This window comes from Molossus molossus, unplaced genomic scaffold (assembly GCF_014108415.1).
Source record: "Molossus molossus isolate mMolMol1 unplaced genomic scaffold, mMolMol1.p scaffold_m16_p_3, whole genome shotgun sequence".
Lineage (NCBI taxonomy): Eukaryota > Metazoa > Chordata > Mammalia > Chiroptera > Molossidae > Molossus > Molossus molossus.
This window is the reverse complement of record NW_023425366.1, coordinates 77,931,231-77,957,850: the sequence shown is the minus strand read 5'-3', so window position 1 is coordinate 77,957,850 and position 26,620 is coordinate 77,931,231. Positions and strand designations below refer to the sequence as shown.

Below are 26,620 nucleotides of genomic sequence, written 5' to 3'. Positions count from 1 at the left end.
GATCCTCTAAGCTATACAGAAAAATGAGAAAAGGTCTGTCTCTCTAACCTCAGTGATATCATCTAAAAAAAGATGGTAAAAATGTGGGTTTTCCAAAAAGAGAACAAATTACAATTTTTCCCCAACTAAAAACCATCCAGTTGTATGATCTATCAAACAAGTGGGAGGAGAAAATAGGTGGTGGAAAAGTGCACTTCATCAAAGTTTCCAAAGTAGCAACCAGGACACTAAATGGACACCAAAATAAATAAGTCAATATAAAGTAATTGACTTATTCACTTAATATGCAGTAGGATAACTCCAGTTTTTTTTCACTATGTACGTAGTAGCTTAGAATCTTTTACTTTGATATACTGTATCTTTACGGGGCATAAAATTTACAAGGAACATTCTTTTGTTATTTCACCTACAGCTCAACTAAGTCTTGGAGAATATATACTCTATCTCATCCAATGTTTTCAATGAAAGAATAAGGAACATTATTTGAAGCTGAAGAAAGGTGAAAGTTTACTTTCTTTAAAACCAGATCTGGCCCTGGCTGGTTTGGCTCAGCAGTAAGCATCAGCCCTCACACCCATGAGTCTTACGTTCAAGTCCAGCCAAGAGCACATACCTCGGTTGCGGTCTGTCACCGACCCTGGTCAGGTCATGCAAGAGGCAACCAGTGGATGTGTCCCTCTCACGTCAAAGTTTCTTTCTCTCTCCCTCTCTTCCACTCTCATTCTGTCTGAACTTGAATAGAAAAATGTCCTCGAGTGAGGATTTAAAAAATAAATAAATAAATAAATAAATAAATAAATAAATAAATAAATAAATAAATAAATAAATAAATTTAAAAAACCATATCTGTAATTGTAGTTCCATTTTTTCAGTACTTGGAATAAATATCACTTCTACTTCTAAATACATCTAGCTTTGAGCTAAGCTATAACAATATTTTTTTATTCTGTCATAAGAAATTGAAAAGGAGTTCAGAAGTATAAAATGGAAACAGAATCTGGAAGGTATATGAGAAGCCCTCCAGCCCATCCTAAGTACTTATTTACCTACACCAATATTCTAGGTCAAGGTGAGTATAAACTAATTTAATACATGATACCATTCTTTAAGATACAACCAATTTAAAAAATGTTTAAACAACTCCATAGTAAATTAAAACTGTGTCTAATTGTTGAATTGGTGGAGCTTATAAATACCTAAGGAATTAAGAGAACAGTATCCTACAGATAATTTCACCATAGATGTCAAATGACATTTATAAGACTATTCATTTTGGTAGTGTTTGAAATAACAAAAAAAGAAAAAGAAAGAAAGAAAAACTTGGAACTACCTAGCAAAAGGAACTAAGTAAATTACAATCAAGACTGCAGTATTTGATTATAGCTGAGTAAGTCTAGGACGTGGCATTCAAATCACAGTCTACGTGAATTGGTTCAGTGTCCAACCTTCACAACCATATGTAAGAGTCATGATCATGGTATATTCATTCTGTGGAATATCATTCAGCCCTAATAGAAGATGAAGAAACATTCTGTGTATTCATCTGGAACTATCAAGAATTATTAATTGAAAAAAGTAAGATACAGAACTTGGTACTGTATATAAAAAAAAAAAAGGTAGAATAATAAAAATTAATTTTGTCTATAAATGCATAAAAGTATTTATAGAAGAACCCATAGTGACTGGGACACAGGAATGGGAGGGAGACTTTTCACTCAATACCCTTTTGTGCATTTGAATTCTGTTCTAAGTGAATGTACTGATATTACCTACTTTAAAAATAAATTAATTAAATAATTTTTTAAGAGAAAGAGAAAAATTAAAGCTTGATTAGCCAAGACAAGATCCCTGGAAATGGCAAGATATGAGATAAAGCTAGAATAAAGACCATGATTTAGATTATAAAAAGTCAAAAGAGAAGTATATTTCAGGAAGAAAGAGCAGTATGAGGTACACACACAAAAAAGAAGTAGATATGAGGTGAAGAAAGCAATGTCTTCAAAATCAAGCTCTATGTGACAAGCATTTGGAAATGACATGCCAATTTCCCCCCTGCTATTTCACTGTTAGGGAAATTAATAAGACTCAGACTCCTTGAATTAACAGGTTTTTAAGGCAAAATAACAAAGTCATGAATGTGACTTTTAAAGTTACTATTTTGCTGGTGTTAGCTATACAAGTATGCTCGGTTGGTGAAATTTCAAGCTGATGTGAGCACCTGTGATTTATGCACCTTTCTCTATGTATGTTATAGCTCAATAAAAAGAGAGATACAGAGATAGATTTTAATCTGGAAGCTACCTTTAGAATTTATTAAAGAGAGAGAAAAAAACATGAAATATAAGAAGGCAAATTAATAAGTTATTATAGCAATACAGCTTGAGAAATGATCACCTATAACTGACCGTGTCAGTGAGAGCCGAGATGAGAGAGCCTGGACCTCGTGAATGGACTTAGGGAGCCAAAGAGAGGCAGACCATCCAAGGACAACTTCAGAGCTTTAATTAGATATGATGACAATAATGATAGATATGGGAAGAATGAGAATACAGAGTTACTTTGAAGAAAATACATGCATTTCAGTAGGAAATAAAATATTAAGGCCAAACATCCAAATTTGAGGGAGTTAATTGCTTAAAGGTTACAGAGGAAACCATCAGGCTGAATATTTACAGAAAAGCAGAGTCAAAGACAATACACATGAGAATCTGTCCGTTGAGAAATGAGAGGAGGAGGCCAATAAAAGAATAGAGATTAAGTATTCAAAGGAATAAGAGCGATTTGGCAGAGTTACAGATGCCAGGATGGAAACAAAACAAAACAAAAGATAGCTATATCAAATGTCAGAGTGAGAAGAGAAAACTGCTCAAAGTCATTTTTCAAATTTTTAGGTAAAGTTGGTATAATTAGTGAAACAGTAACTCAAAAGCTCCTACCAATAACTAGTGAAAAGAACAGAAAATTATCTTTAAGAAAAACAAACATTTAAACATACCAGCAAATAAAGGAGTACAACTATATGCCACAAGTTTTACACCACGGTATCAGTGGAAAAAAAGAGAAAATTCTGTACTCTCAGCAACATGGCAATGTATTCAAGAAGATATTCTAAGTAAAAAGAGTTAAGAAAATCCTGAAAATTCATTTTAGACACACCAATATGAAAAGAAGCAGGCAGAAAGAGTGACTAGACCAACCTAGGGAAAGTCAAGAAAATATCTGAGAGAGAAATCTCTCTGTACTAGGACAGAAACTTAGAAAATGCAGAGAGGGCAGCCTGGGATTGCCATTTTCAAGGTCTCTGTGAAGAAATGGTATAGGGCCTGGCTGGTGTGGCTCAGTGGTTGAGTGTTGATCCATACACCAAGAGGTCACTGGTTTGATTTCCGGTCAGGGCACATGCCCAGGTTGTGAGCCCGATCCCCGGTGGGGGACATGCAGGAGGCGGCCAATCGATGTTCTCTCTCATCAATACTTCTATCTCTCTCTTTCTCTCTCCCTTCCTCTCTCTCTCAAATCAATAAAGAAAAAAGAAAAAAAAATTGGTGTAGGAGCCTTAGCTGTTCAGGGCACATGCCCAGGTTGCAGGCTCAATCCCCAGTGGGGTCATTCAGGAGACAGTCAATCTATGTTTCACTCTCATCAATATTTCTATCTCTCTCTCCCTCTCCCTTCCTCTCTCTCTAAAAATCAATAAAGAAAAAAAAAGTACTCATGTTATTAGCAAAGATGTCTATTTTTAAATAATACTGTTAAAAAGTGAAAGTGAAATCCTAATAAACTACTAATTATTTAGATTTATTTAAATCCATCTTATTTAATGGTATTCAGTTTGGTATTTAGGATCAAGTGAGTTATGTTGAGTTTTCAATTCACCTTAAATAATTATTTAAAACTTTAAAAGAACAACAAAAAAATGCTATATTTTCAAAAATTAGAAGTTCATTTTGTATAAAAAAAAATCTACAAATACATTCTTGTGAAACAAAATGGAAGTTATTAAACAGCAAAATATAAAACATAAAACTAGTTTCCTTGGCAGGTTAATAGAATTCCCATGATATTTCTTGTAAGTATAAAGGTATATACAAGTATTTGTTATAAATACCTCCTGTTTTTCAATGTTTGGCTAAACAACTGACAACTTTACATTCTACAATTACAGAGATGAAAATATTGTTTTTATATAACATAAATAAAGTTTAATATGTATTGAATCAAGTAAGGCTGATTTATTTTAACACATATAATGTCTTAAAAGACAAGTTATATTTCTTTAATTATTTCCTTTATTTTAACATTGACAAACCACTAGCATACCACTAACAGTATCAGCAAATAAGTGAATGTAATATAAACAGGAACTCTTTCATTCTTCCCACCAGATATTCTCATGAGCAAGCAGGAAATTCAATAGAGCTTGAATTTTTTTTTACTACCTTATTTCTTTTTCTTAAGAGTTTGAATTTATAATCTTTGACTAATAAAACCTATCAAAATCACTTTGTGTTTAGAGTTACTTTATCAGAATATGTTTGTTCATTGATAAAGACTACAAAAGTTTGGGTCAGCAGTTAGAGTGTCAGCAGACAGACTGAAAAGTCACAGAGGCACATACCTCAGTTCTGGGTTCGACCCGCGGCCCTGATCAGGGATCATGCAGGAGACAATAACCGATCTGTCTCTCTCACATCAATCTCTCTCTCTTTTACTCACCCTTCCTCCTTCCCTCCCACTCTGTCTGGAATATCAATGAAAAAACATCCTCAGGTGAGGATCCAAAAAAAAAAAAAAAAAACAATAAGACTACAAAAATCATTAACAACCAGTCAAAGCACAGAACATAATTATCTAATGGTATTTCTTACCTTTTATAAGCTTTAATACTGACAGAAGTCAGATGTGGTGACTCTATTTGAACAAAATATCAAGCTGCCTGCAGCAATTCAGAAACGTCAAACACTGCCACAGAGTATGCAAGTAATAATCACAGTTACAAACCAAAAAACTGACCGCATATGAATACAAAGTAAGGTGCTGTTTCAGAAGCAGTTAAACAGGCATGAGTGAACTGTCAGCAAAGTTTAATTCTGAAGACATCATTCATTACCAGTTAATATCTGAGGGCCTTGGCCACCTTACAGATACAGTATATAAAACTCCTCCTGTGCTTTCTTTATTTAAAAATGTTGTTCCTAGCTTAACTTAAAAAGAAACTAAATTAAACTAAAATAGCAATGGATTGGGCAGCCTATTGGAACAGCATTAACGGATGATAATGTCTCACTGCGAGAGAACACTAAATAAAAACTGTGCAAGTCTATAAACAAATGAACAACATGTTTACTTTTAAGTTAACTTTTTTTTTATTTTAAAAGTGTATTGGACGTACTGACATTTAAAATTATTTAGGAGAGCAGAATTAATAACAGAAAATTTTTATTTGTTTCAAAGTATTAATATAAATCAACAGGTATTTGGGAGAGATAATGTTAGAGATATAAAGAGAAATAAAATATTGATTACTGCCTTCAAGCAATTTACATTGTATGAAGAATAGACAGTTCACAGGTAATGATGATACAATTCATTCAAAATTCATTCAGCAAAATGTATTGAGCATCTATTTGCCAAACATATTTCTCAGTGCCAACAATATCAAGAGGCATATGATTACAGTCCCTAGTCTCAAGAAGCTCACAGCCTACTGGGGGTGACAAACCTGGAAACCAATGTCATATAATTCAACAGGTTCACAAATACAAATGGGTTACAGGTTCAGTGGAAAAACAGAGAAAGTATGCATGACATTTCTAATGACCATCAAGGAGGGGTTCACAGAAATAAAAGCATAAGGTACAAAGTATTACGGAGACACAGAGAAAAGAAAGAGCATAGCTGAGTAGAAGACTCAAAAAGCCTTTATTGGTTATGCATACATGCATATAAGTTTTTTGGCATAACCAATGGACGAGACAATAGTGTGATGAAGGCGGGGGCACAAGCAGGGAGGAGGGAGTCACTGGGGAAAAAAAGGAGGGACATCATTATACTTTTAACAATAAAGATAAATTTTAGCCTGGCCTGTGTAGCTCAGTTGCTTGAGTGTCATCCCATGCACCAAGAGGTCATTGGTTCAATTCTCAGAAAGGGCACATGCCCAAGTTGTAGGCTTGATCCCCTGGAGGGGCATGTAGGAGGCAGCCAAATGATGTTTTCTATCTCTCTCCCTCTCCCTTCTTCTCTCTCTAAAAACCAATAAAAATAAATTTTAAAAAGATAAATTTTAAATTTTAAAAATTTAAAGAAAGAACAAATAAAACCTTGTAGGAAAGAAAAAAAGCCTTTATTGAAGAAAATAACATCATTTGCAATATATATGTGTATCAAATCACATTGTACACCCTAAACTCACACAATATTATATGCCAATTATATCTCACTAAAGCTGGGGAAAAAATGTTAATTAAAAATAAAAAGAACATCTCCACAAGCCTTGAGGGATACTTAGAAAAGGAACACACATACATGTGTGTATATCTGTAAAGGTGGATGTCGGAGGTAGCTTTGGAATCAGTCCTGGGTTGAAATCCTAATTCTACCATTTAAGCTATGTAACAGGACATGTTAACTAACCTGGAAGCTCAGGTTTCTTATCTTCAAAATGGGGATAGTAGTAACTACTTTGCAAGGTTGTTGTGAAGATTAGATGAGATAAAGTATTTACTTTATCTGACTTTGGGGAGACATTAAAAAATTACTAATAGCCCTGGCCGGTTTGGCCCAGTGGTTGGAGCATCGGCCTGCAGTCCTGAGAGACCCGGGTTCAGTTCCCACTAAGGGCACGTACCTTGGTTGCAGTTTGTCCCCGGCCCTGGTTGGGTCGTGTGGGTGGCAGCCACTCGATGTGTCCCTTTCACGTCGATGGTTCTCTCTCTCTCTCTCCCTCCCAGTCTATCTGAACAAAAAATGTCCTCGGGTGAGGATAAAAAAAAAATTACTAATAAAGTATGAGAGAGGGAGAGAGAGCACCCACACAAAATAGACCAGGAAGAGCAAGTGATGGAGCAACATTTCTTTCTAAGTAGAAGTTGAAACATGAGCAAGTATGTACAGATAGAAAAATGAGGAACATGTTTGTGAAACATTGCTGATTTGAAAGAAAACAGAAACAAACAGTTTAAAAGATTAAGTATGACCAAAATGCATAAAACCTTGTATACCCTAAATTCTAGAAATATAACTGTTATCTAGATAATTCTTAGCCTTTGAACTTTCTATGATCAATTATTATAAAAGAGTTCAATTTTCAAATTAAGGTCAAACAACTTTTTTTTCCTTCAAAGAGAGTAAGAGAGAGTCGCCCGCCCGGTGGTGGAGCGTTGACCCATGCACCAAGAGGTCACTGGTTTGATTCCTGGTCAGGGCACATGCCCAGGTTGTCCCTAGTGAGGAGCATGCAGGAAGTGGTTAGTTAATGTTCTTGCTCATTGATGTTTCTATCTCTCTCTCTCCCTTACTCTCTCTCTCTCTAAAATCAATAAAGAAAAAAATTTTTTTTAAAAAGGGGAGTAATGCCCTGGTTGGTTTGGCTCAGCGGTTAGAGCGTCGGGCTGTGGTCCAGAGAGACCCGGGTTCGGTTCCCACTAAGGGCACGTACCTCGGTTGCAGTTTGTCCCCAGCCCTGGTTGGGTCGTTTGGGTGGCAGCCACTCGATGTGTCTCTTTCACGTTGATGTTTCTCTCTCTCTATCTCCCTCCCTCCCACTCTATCTGAACAAAAAATGAAAAAATGTCCTCGGGTGAGAATCAAAAAAGGGAGAGGGGGGTAAGAATGTAGGAAAAAGTCAAAATAATTACAAACTCCATATGTGTAATTTCAAATAGGTTCATTAAAAGCATACACTAGCAGAAACGTAACCATCAAGGTACCAACCATAATAAGTTAAATGAACCAAGCCAAAACCAGTCCCTAAACACTGCAGTAAGAGCCTCTCGGGGAACCCAACTCTAGATTAGAACATAATGGAAAGCAAGTTTCATTCTTGGGTTTTTTTGTGTAATTCACTTTTCCCCCAAAAGGCAAGGCCTGACCCCCCACTTCCCCCGCCCATACTTGTCTCTATAATCATGCCCTAATGGATGTGTTTTCTTCCCAAATTGTTCTTCTGGAATTCCATTTAGTTTGTAAATAAACTTCCCTAAATCTCCTTACCCTATCTGAAACCCAGCTCCCCAAAACCACAGTGTTCTCAGGTGGAAACTATACCTTCCTTACTTACATTCTCCCACCATACCCACGAGGCTGGGGAGAGGGGTGAGACGGGTACCATCATCCTGTTTCCTTAGTGCCATTTCCAAATCACTGCCCTTCTAAACTTACTGAAAAATCTCTTCTCCATTGAAATTTACATCATTCAGCTTTACCAAGTCCTATCCCACCTAACAGTTATTTGTCTCCAAATCTTCCTCTCAATCTCCACTTGTTCCAAAATGTTATTCTCTAACCCAACTCTTATGTTCATCCATGGAGATTTTAATCTCTAGTCTTTCTCTTCTCCAAAGACCCATTTGATCCAACTGTATTTCAACTACCCCTCTTATTGCACATAGCCCGAATCTAAAATCGTTCCATCTCTGCAATGGTAACTTTTAATATTCTAGTTTTAGATTGTAACCTACTACATTCCATCTCTCTGGAGTCTTAACTGCTTCTATACCTACCCTGACCTCAAAGAAATCTCTAGCTACCCAGTGGTCAAACCATATTCCCTAAAATTTATCAGCTCCCTATGTAGCCTCTCTCTTCTAAAGTGAACATGCCATTTATCAACCAGAACTGGGATACTTTTATGAGTAACAGAGATGCTATTCTTCACTGTGCCAGGAAAACTAGACTTTCCCAAACAAGCTGGAGCATATAGGCCCCCTACTTCTTTCCCTACACATATTGAATCAACTCACTTCCCTTGACTTTCTGTCCTTCTATACTTGTACTATCTCCAAATCTGACTCAGTCCTTCTTGACTCCCCTGGCCATTTTTTTAAAGCGTGGCTAACTCTCACAAGTATTTCAAGATTGTGCTCATATCATCTCCTCCAGGCAGCCATCTCTACCTCTGCAATTTGCTATCAGAGCCCTCAGTAATAACAATGTCCTAACAGTGTCCTGTTCATGATTATATCCCATGTTTCTCACATACTGGGCATATGGGTGTACTCAATAAATCTTAAAGTTCTACTCTAATTACCCTTTATGTGTATATTCTTAAATGCATTATATGAAAAATGATTACTAATTTCATATAGATTAAACAAGTCAAAAAGAGGTACTTCTGAATTACAAATAGCAATTAAACCAATAACAAACAGCAGGTATTTTTTTCTGCTTACTAGCTGCCTTTTATTTATTTAATTTATCTTTATTGTTGAAAGTATTACAGATGTCTCTCCCTTTTTCCCCCCCAGTGACACCTTACTCCCTGCTCCACCCCCCATCTCACCCCACCCCCACCATCACAGCACTGTTGTCTGTGTCCATTGGTCATGCATATATGCATATAAATTCTTCAGTTTATCTCTTCCCGCTCTCCCTCCCCTTTCCCTCTGAGGTTTGTCAGTTTGTTCCATGCTTCTCTGAATCTATTTTGTTCATCAGCTTATTTTGTTCATTATATTCTACAAATAAGTGAGATCATGTGATACTTGTCTTTCTCTGACTGGCTTATTTCACTTAGCATAATACTCTCCAGGTCCCTCCAGGTCCTCAAAGGGTAAGAGATTTTTCTTTCTTAAAGCCACATAGTATTTTTTCATCCTGAGATTTTTAAATTTCATCCCCTCTATAAATCTTAAGAAATAAGAAGCGTTCCTGGTGTTAACTGGGCTCAAATAAAAAATAAATGTACAAAGCAGAGCCCAGCAGCCATTTCTGCACAGAGTCCTCTCATGCAAACCACACCTCACAGAGAAGCCCTGTGCCGCCTGCCTCTGCACAGGAGCACCTGCCTGCACTGTGTTTCTGCCATTTAAGCCAGCACTCATAACAAGAATTCCTGGAGTCCTATTTCAACCAGTAGGACTAAGGTTTTCCCCATCCCACTGGAGCTGTGCCGCTCTGACCAATCAGAGCAACTCTATTCTGACCTATGAGGGACCAGGAGCAGGGACTTCTGCCTATATAAACAAGCTGCCCTGTGGCTCAGAGAATACATTTCCCACTGAAGACTAAGGACTGCATTTCCTGAGCTCCCCAAAGATGTATCACTGGAGCAGAGCAAAACACACAGGCTTGGAGTGGATAAGACCAGCAGAACAGCGCAGAGCAGACCAGGCAAAGTGGGGCAGAGCTGAGCAGACCATTAGGGAGCAGAGCTGCCTAGCCGAAGAGGGCCTGGCCCCAGGGCAGCCTCAGCAGTGTGGTTGTCATGCTGCACTGCAGCGCTGTGGAGCTGCTCCATAGCAGTGCTCTTTGCACAGCCATGCTGTGTTATGTTGAGATGTTGGCAATAAATAAAGTTTCCTTCTTTGCCACACCCCAAATTGAGGATTCCTGTTGGCACTGAATTGACGCCAACAACCGCTGATTGACATCCCCATACATTTGATTACACTGGTTTCTGAATTTTATTCTCTGCTAGTTCTGTCCTCTAATATGCCCAACAAATTTCAGAATTACAGGAGCATAAGTACACACTGGTGGATAAGTAGGAAAAGCAAATTTCAGAACTTGTATATCAAATTATCTTACTTTCAAAATTATACAAACATAAACATGCAGGTTCTTGCATATACATATTTTAAAAGTAAAAATGAATACACATCAAGCTTTTATCACTACCTCTGAAAAGTGAAACTTGGAAAAGGAGGGGAAATGTCACTTTCTACTTTACGTACCTCTAGTTTGCATTTTTATCATAAATATGTATTTGTTTTGGAATGTAAAAAAGATATAAGGAAAAGACTCCCCAAAGACTTTTTTTCAAAGAGTCTTTTTTAAGACCAAGGAAAAGAAGATAAAAATCAAATTTCACAGATACAATGTTGCACATTAAAAATTATTTCTCTTTCAAAAATATTTGATTTATATATATTTAGAAAATGACAAAAGCACTTATATCATGAAGGTTAATTTTGTGAAAAATCTCCTAATTGTATTTCTACTCATAGAATGCTTCTGGTTTCTGCTGAACAATTTCATCCCTGTTTCATATCCCAAGTTCCTGAACCAATTCTTGCTCTAATTAAGCACCTCAACAATAAATTGATCTAATGACAGGTCCAACCATTACTATGGCTACCCAGCAAAGGAATTTTTGTCCTGTTGCCTATGTCTTAGAAAAAAGTCTTTCATTTGTTCATTTATTGATTCACCCAATAAGTACTGATTAAATGTCTATAACATGCCTGGCACTGAGTGAGGTCCTGAGTACAAACAGGTAAAAAGCACTGGCGGCAGCTTCTAACACATAACAATAATTGCTACAAGGAATCCCTGTTTGAAGTGTAATGCAAGCACAGAAGTATGATCCAAGCCTAGCTGGAGCAAAAAGCATAACAGACTTCACAGATGTTCCTAAACTATCTAGAGTTGTCCCTTCTTCACTGACACCTTCTTCCTTTTCTCTCAACCAAAATATGACTCTCCTCCCTTTCAAAATACTGCTTAAAAGTTATCTCCTAATCCTTAAAAAAAAAATTCCACTTATTCCTAAATGTCTTGTAATTCTTAAAGAAATCCAACCAAGGCCAGCTGGTGTGGCTCAGTGGTTGGGCATTGACCCATGCACCAAGAGGTCACCCGTTTAATTCAGGTCAGGACACATACCCAGGTTGTGGGCCCAATCTCTAGTGGGGGGCACGCAGGATGTGGCCAATCGATGTTTCTATCTCTCTCTCCCTCTCCATTTCTCATTTGAAAATCAATAAAGAAAAAAAATTTTTACAAAAAAAAACAACCAAATTTGTTAAATTCAAAAGCAAGCAAGTGAAGAAAAAGGAAATACTCACTGAATGCCAGCTCTACACAAGTAGCAGAGAGAGCGAGTACTTCAATATTTTCTCATTGTACCTGTCTCTGGTTGTTTCTACTAACTTACTTTTCCTTTGCATTTTAAGCTGCCTCCTATTTGGAATTGTGTATTTTTGAAAGATGAATACTTAGATTGCTACAGTCACTAGATATATATTCCTAGGTGTAACCAACTGGTTAGAAGGTGGAGGAGCATTAATGGCAGGTAGTGGAGGAAATCTTGCAGACTTCTGTTATTTTAAATAAATTTCAATAGATAACTAGTGTCAGAGTACCAAATACAACATACATTTCCTATTTTTCTTACCTTTAACTTAATGCAACCAAATGTAAAAACTGCAGTCAATGTATATTTAAAGTTCAGATACTATCAGCAGATTTTTCAGCAGAAACTTTGCAGGCCAGAAGGAAATGAGATGATATATTCAAAATGCTGAAAGTAAATAAAGTAAAAAATAATCTACATGGCAAGATTATCAATCAGTTTTCAAGAAAAGTAAAAACCAAGGAAGTTCACCAACACTAAATGGGCCTTAAAATAAATGTTAGGCCCTGGCCAGTTTGGCTCAGCGGTTAGAGCGTCGGCCTGCGGTCCGGAGAGACCCGGGTTCGGTTCCCGCTAAGGGCACGTACTTCGGTTGCAGTTTGTCCCCGGCCCTGGTTGGTCGTGCGGGTGGCAGCCACTCGATGTGTCCCTTCACGTCGATGTTTCTCTCTCTCTCTCTCCCTCCCACTCTATCTGTACAAAAAAGAAAGAATATCCTCGGGTGAGGATAAAAATAAATAAATAAATAAATAAATAAATAAATAAATAAATAAATAAATAAATAAATAAATGTTAGACTTATTTAAGATAAAAACAAGAGTACTAATTAGTAAAAAGAAAACATTAAGTAAAAATCTTGCTGATAAAGGTAAATAATATAGTAAAAGTAGCAAACTAATCAATTACAAAGTTAATTTGAAGGGTAAAAGACAAAAGTAGTAAAAGTAATAACTACAACCATCAGTAAAGGGACACAAAATAAAAAGGTATAATATATGACATCAATAACATAAAACATGAGTAAGAGGGAGTGAAAATATAGTTCTAGAATGTGTTCATACTTAACTTGCTATCAACTTAAAACAGACCAGAATATATATGTGATACATGTGAGCCCCATGATAACCACAAAGTATAAACCAATAGTAGATATACAAAAGATAATAAAAATGGAAACTAAACATAATACTAAAGAAAGTCATCAAACCACAAGAGAAAGAAGACGAGAAAAACAACAAAACAGCTAGAAAACAACGAATAAAATGGCAATAAGTATATACCTATCTAGAATTACTTTAAATGTAAATGAACTAAATACTCCAATTGAAAAACAGAGAGTGGCTGAATGAATAAAAACCAACACCCATCTATATGATAGCTACAAGAGATTCACTTCAAATATAAGGGCATACACAGACTAAAAGTGAAGAGATGGAAAAAGATATTTCATGCAAATTGAAACAAAAAGAAAGCTAGAGTAGTTATACTTATCAGACAAAATAGACTATAAAACAAAGACTATAATAAAAGGCAAAGATGGACATTCTATGATAACAGAGTAAATTCAAAAAGAAGACACAACATTTGTAAATACACAAGGTTGGGCAAAAGTAGGTTGTACAAATATATAATACAATAATTAATAAGTAATACAAGAATACTCTGCTTTGTGTACTCACAACTATAAACCTAATTTTGCCCACCCCTGTATATGCATCTAATATAGGAGGCTAAATATATAAAGCAAATACTAACAGACCTAGAGCAATACAATAATAATAGGGGACTTCAATACCCTATTTACATCAATAGATAGATCATCCAGACAGAAAATCAATAAAAAAAACATTGCCTTAAACAATACATTAAACTTAATGCACTTAATAGATATATGACTAAACATTCCATCCAAAAGCAGCAGAATACATATTCTTCCCATGAAACATTCTCCAGAATAAATTGTATGTTAGGCCACAAAACAAGTCTCAATAAATTTAAGAAGACTGAAATCATATCAAGTGTGACTATAATGGTATGAAACTGGAAATCAATCACAAAAAGAAAACTGAAAAATCACAAATATGTGGATATTAAATAGCGTGCTACTGAACAAACAGTAAGTCAACAAAAGATATCAAAATTGAAATAAAAAAATCCTTTGAGACAAATGAAAATGGAAATACAACTTTCCAAAATATATGGAGTGTAGCAAAAGTTCTAACTGGGAAGTTCATACCAACAAAGGCCTACCTTGAAAAGTAAGTATCTCAAATAAACAATCTAACATTACACCTAATGGAACTAGAAAAAGGAGAATAAACAAAGCCCGAAGTTAGTAAAAGAAAGAAAATAATAAAGATCAGAGCAAAAATAAATGAGATGCAGACTATAAAAACAATAAAAAAGATCAATGAAGCTAAGAGCTTGGAATTTCTATTCTCTGAAAAGATGAACACAATAAAAAGACCTTTAGCTAAACTCAACAAGAAAAAGAGAGGACTCAATATCAGAAAGGAAAGTGGAGAACTTACAACTGATAACAGACCATAAGAGATTACTTTGAACAATTATATGCCAAATAACTGGATAACCTATAACAAACTGATAAATTCCTAGATGTACCCACCCTTCCAAGACCAAACAATGAATAAACAGAAAATATGAATAGACCTACTAATAAGGAGACTGTATTGGTAATAAAAAATAAAAAAGTTAAAAACAATTTTGTCGTTGATGTTAATCCTCACCTGAGGGTTTTCCTTACACTGATTTCCAGAGACAGTGGCAGGGAGAAAGGGGGAGGAAGAGAGAAGAGAGAGAGAGAGAGAAACATCAATGTGAGAGAAACACATCAATCAGTTGCCTCCCACATGTGATCTGACCAAGGCTGGTGATCCAACCTGCAACCCAGGTACGTGACCTTGATCAAGAATAAAACCAGTGACCCTTCAGTTCATGGGCCGACACTCTAATCACTGAGCAAAACTGGACAGGGAAAAATGAAAACAATTTTTAAAAACCTCCCAGCAGCCCTAGCAGGTTTGGCTCAGTGATTAGAGCGTCAGCCCATTGACCAAAGAGCCATGGGTTCGATTCTGGTCAAAGGTACATACCTCAGTTGCAGGTTTGATTCCCAGCTCTGGTCGGGGTTGTGTGGGAGGCAACCAGTCAATATGTATCTCTCACATTGATGTTTCTCTTTCTCTCTCCCCCTCCCTCCCTTCCACTCTATCTGAAAATCACTGAAAAATATATCCTCAAGTGAGGATGAAAAAAAATCTCCCAGCAAACAAAAGCTCAGGACCAAATGGCTTCACTGGTGAATTGTCAAATACTGCAAGAAGATTTAATACCTATCCTTCTCATTCTTCCAAAAAAATTGAAGAACAGGTAATACTTCCAAACTCATTTTATGAGTCCAGCATTACCCTGATATCAAAACTAGACAAGGATACAAAAAAAGGCCTATATCTCAAAAGAACATAGATACAAAATCCCTAAACAAAATATTAGCAAACCAAATGCAACAAAACATTGAAAAGATCATATACCATGTTCAAGTGGGATTTATTCCAGGGATGCAAGGATAGTTTAACATCTGCAAAACAATCAATGCAATACACCAACCACATTAACAAAATGAAGGACAAAAATCATATGATCATCTCAACAGAGGCAGACAAAGCATTTGACAAAAACCATTTATGATAAAAAAATCTCAAAAAATGGGTCCAGAGGGAACATACCTCAATATAATACAACCCATCTATGACAAACCACAGCTAACATTGAATAAGGTGAAAAGCTGAAAGCTTTATCTCTAGGATCAAGAACAAGACAAGGATGCCCACTCTTTCCACTATTATTCAACATAGTATTGGAAGTCCCAGTTAGAGCAATTAGGCAAGAAAAAAGAAGAAAATGTATCCAAATCATAAAGAAAGAAGTAAAACTCACTATTTGTAGATGACATAATACTATCTATAGAAAACTCTACACAATGCACACAAAAAATGTTAGACTAACAAGTGAATTCAGTAAACTTTCAGGATACAAAATCAAAAAACTGTGGCATTTCTACTCACTAATAAAAAACTACCAGAAAGAGAAATTAAGAAAACAATCCCATTTACAAATACATCAAAATAAAAAATAAAAAAATACCTAAGAATTAATTTAACCAAGGAGGTATAAGATCTATAAACTGAAAACTAGAAGACATTAATAAATGAAATTGAAGATGACACCAATTAATAAAATATTCTATTCTCAAATACTGAAAGAATTAGTGTTGTTAAAATGTCCATACTACCCAAAGCAATCTACAAATTCAATGCAATCCCTATCAAACTTCCAATGGCATTTTTCACAGAAATAGAACCAATAATTCAAAAGTTGTATGGAATCACAAAAGACTCCAAATAGCCAAAGCAATCTTGAGAAAAAAGAACTATACTGGCCCAGATGGTGTGGCTCAGTGGACTGAGTGTCATCCCATGCACTGAGAGGTGCTGGTTAGATTCCAGGTCGGGGCACATGCCCAGGCTGCGAGCTCAATCCCCAGTAGGGGGAAAGCAGGAGGCGGCCAATCGATGTTTCTATCTCTCTCTAAAAAAATCAATAAAAACATATTTTAAAAAAAGAAAGAAAGAAAAGAGTTGGAGGTATCACACTCCCTGATTTCACATTACAAGGCTACAATAATCAAAACAGTATGATATTGGCATAAAGACAACAGAGATCAATAGAATAGAAAGCCCAGAAATAAATCTGCACGTGTATGGGCAATTAATTTACAACAAAGGAACCAAGATCAATCATACAATGGAGAAAGAACAGTTTCTTCAATAAATGGTGGTAGGAAAACCGATCAGCTACATGCAAAAGAGTGAAACTCGTCCACTATCTTACATCATACACAAAAATTAACTCAAAATGGATTAGACTTTAATATAAGACCTGGAATCATAAAATTCCTAGAGGAAAATACAGGTAATAAGCTATTTGACATTGGTCTCAGAAATTGTTTTTCTTTTGGATATGACTCCAAAGGCAAGGGAAACAGAAGCAAAAATAAGTGGGACTACATCAAACTATAAAGCTTCTGCACAATGAAGGAAACCATCAACTGAATGGGAGAAGATATTTACAAATTATCAGCTAAGGGGTTAATATTAAAAAAATATAAAAAACTTACACAACTCAATAAAAATATAAACACCCTGATTAAAAAATGGACAGAGCCCTGGTCGGTTTGGCTCAGCGGTTAGAGCATCGGCCTGCGGTCCAGAGAGACCCGGGTTCGGTTCCCGCTAAGGGCACGTACCTCGGTTGCAGTTTGTCCCCGGCCCTGGTTGGTTGTGCGGGTGGCAGCCGCTCGATGTGTCTCTTTCACGTCGATGTTTCTCTCTCTCTCTCTCCCTCCCACTCTATCTGTACAAAAATGGAAAAATGTCCTCGGGTGAGGATAAAAAAAAAAAAAAAAAAATGGACAGAGAATCAAACAGACACTTTTCCAAAGAAGACATACAGATGGCCAATAGGCACATGAAAAGATGGTCAACATTTTTAATTATCCGAATAATGTAAATCAAAACAATGATATCTCACCTCATAACTGTTAGAATAGCTATTATCAAAAAGACAAGAAGTAACAACTGTTGGAGAGGTTGTGGAGAAATGGAACCCTCATATACTGTTGGTGTGAATGTAAACTGGTACAGCCACTATGAAACAGTATGGAAAGTACTCAGAAAATTAAAATAACTACCATATGACCCAGCTACTCCACTTCTGTGTATTTATGCAAATAATAAAAAAACACTATTTTGAAAAGATGTATGCAATGAAAAATATATGTGTTCATTGTAGCACTATTTACAATAGCCAAGATGTACGTGTGTGTGATGGAATATTACTGAGACATTTTTAAAAAGCATGAAATCTTGCCCTGGCCAGTTTTCTCAGTGGTTAGAGCATCGGCCCATGGACCAGAGAGACCCAGGTTCGGTCCCCGCTAAGGGCACATACCTCAGTTGCAGTTTGTCAATGGCCCCGGTTGGGGTTGTATGGGTGGCAACCAGTCAATGTGTCTCTTTCATGTCGATGTTTCTCTCTCTCTTCCTCCCTCTCTATCTAAAGATCAATGCAAAAATGTCCTCGGGTGAGGATTAAAAAAAATAAAGGCATAAAATCTTGCCATTTGCAACAACATAGATAAACTTTGAGAGTGTTATGTGAAGTGAAATTAGTAAATTAAGAAAGTCAAATACCAGATGATTTCACTTATACATGAAATCCAAAGACAACAAACAAAACAAATAAAAAAAACAAAAACAATCTCATAAATACAGAGAACAGATTGGTGGTTACCAGAGGGGATGGGAAGTGGGAGATGGGGGGGGGGGGACAAAATGGATGAAAGGGATCAATTAAATTAGCGGTTCTCAACCTGTAGGTCGCAACCCCTTTGGGGGTCGAATGATCCTTTCACAGGGGTCGCCTAAGACCATTGAAAAACACATATTTCCGATGGAGATTCATAACAGTAGCAAAATTACAGTTATGAAGCAGCAACGACAATAATTTTATGGTTGGGGGTCACCACAACATGAGGAACTGTATTAAAGCGTCGCAACATCAGAAAGGTTGAGAATCACTGAATTAAATGGTGATAGATGTAACTAAACTTAACCGTGGTGAACACTATGTAGTATATACAAATACTGAATTATAATGTTGTACACCTGAAATATATATAATCTTCTCATCCAATTTTACCACAATAAAATAATGTTGAATGGCTTTTTTTTTTTAAGTTTGGAATAAACCTCCAGCAACCTCGGAGAATTGGAATGAAAATGTAAACTGCCAATATATTTTGTATGAACAGTGGTCCAAGAAACCATGCAATTCCCATAAGAGACATTAAGTATACACAAACTATACGTCTTAAAGAAGATATAGATCATGAAGAACAAAAAAAGATTAAAAGAGATTTAAGAAATAAGAATCAAATGAAATGCATGAAACCTAATAGCATCCTGTATCCAAAACCTTTAAAAAAAAATTTTTAGAGACAAATGGAGAGATCTGAATGGACCATTACATTAAATGAATATTAATTTTCTTATATGTGATACTGATATTATGATCATGCAGGAAATTACCTATGTTCTCATAATATGCATGCTAAAAATATTGTATTACTGTGATCTAATATAGTTTCAAAAGCTTTATAAATGTATAAATATATGTAAAATAATATATAAATATATTTCTTTCCAAAGAGATAAAATGTGGAAAAATGTTACGTGACTGAATACAGATGAAAGGTAATATGGGTGTTTATTGCCTTACATTTTGGATTTTCTATAGCACTGAACATTTTAAAAGCGAAATATTGAAGGGGTGGGAAGAAAGCATGAGAAGAGGCCAACTGGACTGAAGTTTAAAGAATAAATGCCACACTAGTCTCAGCAAACATGAAAGCCAGCTGTGTGATCCGAGTCAGGTCACAGAACCTTGCTAGATCTCAGCTGAAAGAGAAGGAAGTGACTGACCTCTAAGTTACCTCCCAGCTATAAAATTTTAGCCCATCATTCTACTACTTCCCAGTTCTAAAAAGATAACCATATCCAAAGAAAACCTCATTGAACTGTTGTCAAGATAAAATAAAATAAAATATTTGAAACAGCTAGCCAAGTACCTATCACATAGAACACAAACTCCTCTCTCTTGAGAAAATACCTTTAAAATTCTTCAGTGAAAAAATAGAAGAAAGGTATAAGTACTAATTAACTTGAAAGAAATAAGTAGCACAGAATTGTAAAGATCTGTTTTAATATCTATTCAATTTCGGTTTGAACCTAAAATATCAATTCTAAAAGGCTGAATACAAATATGCTCTGATGAAGCTACAAACATAAGAATAAATGAACCTCCTAAGAGTTTAGACAAGCTGAATGCTTTCAAGTGAACTTAGTATGGTATACATCTAATGGCAGGATGCTCCAGAATCTACAAAATAAAATAACAATAAAGTTATATATCAGAACTTTAATTACCACTGTGGGAAGATTTCAGACTGGCTTAAAAATCTTAAAATACTTATTTCTTTGAAAAAGAGATCATGGTGAGGAGCAAGGCTTAAAAGTCAATATAAAAGTATGGACAATTATTTTCACTTCCAGAAAGATTCTCACTTGAAATGCAATTAAATTCATAATTAATTAAAAGTCATTTAAGTTAGCCCTGGCCGGTTTGGCTCAGCGGTTAGAGTGTCGGCCTGCGGTCCTGAGAGACCCGGGTTCAGTTCCCGCTAAGGGCGCGTACCTCAGTTGCAGTTTGTCCCCGGCCCTGGTCGGTTGTGCGGGTGGCAGCCACTCGATGTGTTCCTTTCGCATCGATGTTTCTCTCTCTCTCTCTGTTCCTCTCTCTCCCTTCCACTCTACCTGAGCAGGGGATGGAAAAATGTCCTTGGGTGAGGATAAAAAAAAAAGTCTTTTAAGTTAAATTGCAGAAAGAAAATAAAAACAAAGTATTAACTAGCACATAATACAAATATGCCAGATGTTTTTATTTCTAGCATTAACATAATTTCTAGCGTTATAATGAATTTCCCTTTTGGTAAAATAACCAATCCTTGACATAATGGGAAAGACAGGTAGTTGTCTGTAAGGTTTCTATACATCATGTCGGCATACCCAGTTACTGAAAAACCAAATTCTTGGAGTCATCCTTGAGTATGTTCTCTCTTTCCACATCTAAACTATCCACAAGTCACAAATTCTAACTCCCAAAAAACAAAATTACATCTCAAATCCATCCAGCTCTCTCTTGTCATTAGCACCTTATCTAGCCACCACTATCTCATCCCAGCTCCCAAAACTGCCTGCATCCACTCTCACCCCAAACAGTCCATTTCTTACACAGCAGCTACTGTTATTTAAAATGAAATATAAACTTCTTGCCAAACCCTTCAAAGCCCTGTACATTTCTATAACCTCTTCTCACCCATCTCTGCCTCTCTAAATCAGCCACACTGGGGCTTTTCCTGTTTCTCAAACTCACCAAGATCATCCCCACTATTCCTTCCTTTGTACCCACTATTCCTTCCTTTCTATTTCTTTTCCCCTCAGCATAATCAAAATACGATTCACATATAACATAGGTAAGTTTAGGTGTACACAGTGATGATTCCACACATGTACATATTCCAAAATGATTACCACAATAAAGTCAACTAACCTCTCCATCCCTTCACATAATTACAATTGTGTATGTAGTGATAAAATGTAAGATCTACTCCCTTAAAAACTTCCAAGTGTATAATACAGTAGTACTGTTATTGATTATAGTCAGCATTAGATCTTATTTACCTTAATGCTAGTAGGTTGTACCCTTTGACCAGCACCTCCCATTTATCCCATTCTCCCACTCTGGCAACGAGCATTCTATTTCCTACTTCTATGAATTTGGCATTTTAAGATTCCACATATAAGTGAGAACATACAGTACCTGTCTCTTTTTTACTTATTTCACTACGCTATTACTTTTTTCTTCTTTATTGAATTTATCGAGATGACAATGGTTAATAAAATGATATTAAGTTTAAGGTGTACAATTCTATAATACATCATCTGTATATTGTATTGTGTATTCACCACCCCAAGTCAAGTCTCCTCCCATTATCATTTATTCCCCCTTTACCCTCTTCTACTCATCCCATACCACTTTCTCTCTAGTAATTTCCATATTGTTGTATGTGTCTATGAGTTTTTTTGCTTAATCCCTTCACCTTTTTCATCTAGCCACGCAACCCCCCTACCCTCTGAGAGCTGTCAAGCTGTTCTCCATCTGCAAGCCTGGTTCTGTTTGGTTTGTCAGTTTATTTTGTTCATTAAATTGACTGGCTAATTTCAATTAGCATAATGCTCTCCAGGTCCATCCATGCTGTCACAAAAGGTAAGATTTCTTTCATGTTTATGGCTGAGTAGCATTTCATTGTGTAAATGTACCACCGCTTTATTATCCACTCATCTACTGATGGACATTTAGGCTGCTTCCAAATCTTGGCTATTATAAATAATGCTGCAACGAACATACAGGTGCATATATTCTTTCAAATTAGTGTTTCGTGTTTCTTAAAATATTTTCTCAGAAGTGGGATCACTGGGTCATAAGGCAGTTCTATTTTTAATTTTTTTAGGTAACTCCATACTGCTTTCCATAGTGGCTGCACCAATCTGCATTCAGATCAACAGCGCACGAGGGTTCTCTTTTCTCCACATCCTCACCAGCACTTGTTTGCTGATTTATTGATGGCAGCCATTCTGAGAGGTGTGCACTGATACCTCATTGTGGTTTTAAATTGCATCTCTCTGATTAGTGACACTGAACATCCTTTCATATATCTATTTGCCATCTGTATGTCCTCTGTGGAGATGTGTCTATTCAAGTCCTTTGCCTGTTTTTTAATGATTGTTTGTTTTATTGGTGTTGAGCTTTGTAAGTTCTCCATAAATTTTGAATATTAACACATTATCATATGTATCATTGGGGAATGTGTTCTCCAATCCAGTAGGATGTCTTTTCATTTTGTTAATGGTTTCCTTTGCTGTACAAAAACTTTTCAGTTTAATGCAGTCCCATTTGTTTATTTTTCCTTTTGTTTCTCATTCCCAAAAATATATATCAGAAAAAAACATTGCTATAAAAAATTAGTGTCGAAGATTTAACTGCCTATGGTTTCTTCCAGGATTTTATGGGTTCAAGTCTAACATCCAAGTCTCTAATCCATTCTGAGTTTATTCTTGTGTATGGTGTAAGAAGATGGTCTAGTTTCATTTTTTAAAATATATATGTGTATATATATATGTGTGTATATGTATATATGTATATATATTGTGTTTTTTTTAATATATATATGTTTTTATTAAATTTTTAGAGAGAAAGGAAGAGAGAGATATAAACTTTGATGTGAGAAACATCAATCAGCTGCCTCTTGCACGCCCCCTACTGGGGGATCAAGCCCACAACCTGGGCACATGCTCTGACCAGGAATCAAACCAGGATCTCTCAGGCCATAGGACAACACTCAATCCACTGAGCCACAATAGCTGGGCTCTAGTTTCATTTTTTGGTACATATCTGTCCAATTTTTCCTAATACCATTTATTAAATAGACTATCTTTACCCTATTGTAAGGTTTTACCTCCTTTGTCAACTATTAATTAACTATAAAAGTGTAGGTTTATGTCGGGGCTCTATATTCTGTTTCATTTATCTATATGTCTGTTTTTATGCCAGTAATATGCTGATTTGATTACTATAGCCTTGTAGTATAGTTTGATGTCAGGTAATGTGATTCCTCTAACTTTCTTCTTTCTCAAGACTGCTATGCCTATTTGGGGTCTTTTGTGGTTCCATATAAATTTTTGAAATATCTGTTCTAGTTCTGTGAAATTCACCATTGGTATCTTGATAGGAATTATGTTGAATATATAGCTTGCTTTGGGTAGTATGGACATTTTAATGATGTTAATTCTTCCTGTCCATGAGCATGGTTCATGCTTCCACTTATTTGTATCTTCTTCAATTTCTTTTTTGGGTGTCTTAAAATTTTCCAGGTACAATTCTTTTACATCCTTGGTTGAATTTAATCATAGGTATTTTATTCTTTTTGAAGCAACTGGAAATAGGAATGTTCTCTTAGTTTCCCTTTCTGATAATTCATTATTGGTTGTAAAAATGCAACTGATTTCTGGATATTTTATATCCTGCTATTTATTGAATTCATTTATCATATTAGAGTTCTCTATAAACAGTATCATGTCATCTGCAAATAACAACAGTTTTACTTCTTCCTTTCTATTTGGATGCCTTTGATTTCTTCTTCTTGTCTGATTGCTGTGGTTAGACTTCCAGTACTGTGTTGAACAAGAGAGGTGAAAGTGGACATCCCTGTCTTGTTTCGGATTTTAAGGGAAATGCTTGTCATTTTTGCCCATTGACTATGATGTTGGCTGTGGGTCTGTCATTTATGGCCTTTATTACATTGAGGTATGTTCCCTCTATTCCTACTTTGCTGAGAGTTTTTATCATAAATGGGTGCTAGATTTTATCAAATGCTTTTCCTCCATCTATTGATATTATCATGTGGTTTTTATCCTTCATTTTTGTTTATGTGGTATATCACGTTAATTAATTTGCAGATATTTACCAATCTTGCATCCTCAGAATAAATCCCACTTGATCATGTTATATGATCTTTTTTTAAATATATATATATATATATATATATATATATATATTTTTTTTTTACTGATTTGAGAGAGAGAGGTAGGGAGAGGGAGAGAGAGATAGAAACATCGATGAGAGAGAAACATCAACATTAATTGGCTGCCTCCTGCCTGTCCCCTGCTGGGGATTTAGCCAGCAACCCAAGCATATGCCCTGACCAGGAATCAAACCGGTGACCTCCTGGTGCCTGGGATGATGCTCAACCACTGAACCACACTAGTCAGGATTGGTGTATGATCTTTGTAACATATGGCTAGATCCGGTTAGCTAATATTCTGTTGAGGATTTTAGCATCTATGTTCATCAGGAATACTGGCCTATAATTTTCTTTCTTTGTAGTGTCTTTCTCTGGTTCTGGAATGAGGATAATGCTGACATCATAAAATGAGCTTGGGAGTCTTTCCTCCTCTTGAAATTTTTGGAATAGTCTGAGGATAGTTTTTAGTTCTTTTTTTAATGTTTGCTAAAACTCACCTGTGACTCCATCTGGTACAGGAATTTTGTTTGTTGAAGGTTTTTTATTACTGCTTCAATTTTACCTGTTGTAATCTGTCAATTCAGATTCTCAGATTCTCCCTGATTCAGTTTTGGAAGATTGCATGTTTCTAGGAATTTATCCATTTCTTCCAGATTGTCCAATTTGTTGGAATATAGCTATAAGTAATATTTTCTTACAGTCCTTTGTATTTCTTTGGTGTCAGTTGTTATTTCTCTTTCATTTCTGATTTTATTTATTTGGGTCCTCTCTCTTTTCTTCTTGAATAGTCTGGTTAAAGGTTTCTGAATCTTGTTTATCTTTTCAGAAACTCAGTTCTTGGTTTCATTGATTTTTTGCATTAAAAAAATTTTTTTTTCTTTATTGATTTTAGAGAAAGAGGAAGGGAGAGACAGAGAGAGAACATCAATTGGCTGCTTCCTGCATGCCCCCCCCGCCCCGCCCCACCCCGCCACTGAAGATTTGGCCTACAACCTGGGCATGTGCCCTGACCAGGAATTTAACCGGTGACCTCTTGGTGCATGGGTCCATGCTCAACTACTGAGCCACACCAGCCAGGCTATATTTTTTTTAGACTCTACTTCATTTATTTCTGTTCTTATCTTTATTATTTCCTTCCTTCCACTTACTTTGGGCTTTGTTTGTTGTTCTTTTTCTGATAACTTTAAGGGTAAAGTTAGATTGTTTACAGGCGGACACACAGGCTGGGAAAGACATATAGTTTAAGATTCTGCTAATTATAAGTGTTAGTTGAGAAAAATAATAATTACATCACAAATGATATACAATTCAGTAAGTAAATAACAAACAAAAGATAAATAACATGAATATAAAATGACTGTAGCTTGCCTAAGTAGAAGAATACTCTAACATAAACACTACAAAATCAAGACAAGTCAAAATTTTCAAAGGAAAAAGTATTATTTTAGTAATTATTTAGTAACATAAAAACAACTATTTCACTTTTATTTTAGTAATTTACTAAGAACAGTAATGTAATCCTACCTTACTACTAGTCATTGCTGGTCATATCTTAGCTAAAGTAGCAGGTCCATGTTGAAGGATTACACATCAGGGATGAGGAAGACACTTGATAAAACTTTCAGTGAAGTCTCACAGGAATGAGCATAGGTCTAGCCAGAAAGCATGAGCTGCAAGAAGAAATTCAAGGAGTCAGAACTGTATACTGCAGAGAAAAACAGGTTAAAATGTACACATGGAGTACAGTAAGCTGCTATGGAAGTCAACTGTGGCAGTGTCTCATATTCACCACATTAAGGATAAGAACACTATTCTTAATTTTATCCCCTGCTTACTCTCTCCCCTTTCTTTCCATAAGTTTCCAATGAGTAATATATTTACTAACCTTCTCTTTTAACCTGAGTTTTGAATAAGTAATTCATGTTTTTCTCTATTTTCACAGCATAAAACTAATTTCAAGTTTGAAGCGCATCAGAAAAAGAAACTACACTAGTTAAAATATTATTATAGCCTAAAGAAGTAACTAACTATATGAGAAAAATGTTGCCAAAGGCTGGGAAGGTTTGGGAAGGATTCTCCCAGGACACACATCCTTTCTCTGTCTAATAATGTACTTTAGTGTGCCAAAGCATGACCCTTGCATCAGCTATTCTCTCAACCCTTAAAACTAGAACTTCTTTTTTTTTAAATTTATTTACCTTACCCAAGGATGTTTATTGATTTTAGAGAGCAAGGAAGGGAGAGAGAGAGAGAAGGATAGATAT

At 35.8% G+C, this 26,620-nt stretch overlaps 1 protein-coding gene across 3 annotated transcripts in view; it reads right to left on the bottom strand.

The window, feature by feature from the left end:
- The window catches only part of FER (FER tyrosine kinase), a 364,169-nt gene that overhangs the window by 320,984 nt on the left and 16,565 nt on the right, over window positions 1-26,620 (bottom strand). For 2 of the 3 annotated variants that reach the window (XM_036278843.1, XM_036278845.1), the window contains exons 2-3: window positions 25,881-26,026; window positions 12,338-12,463 (exon numbers count right to left, since the gene is read on the bottom strand). The gene's annotated coding sequence lies outside the window, so the exon portion shown is untranslated. The remainder of the gene's footprint in view (window positions 1-12,337; window positions 12,464-25,880; window positions 26,027-26,620) is intronic. The other variant, XM_036278844.1, reaches the window with a different exon arrangement.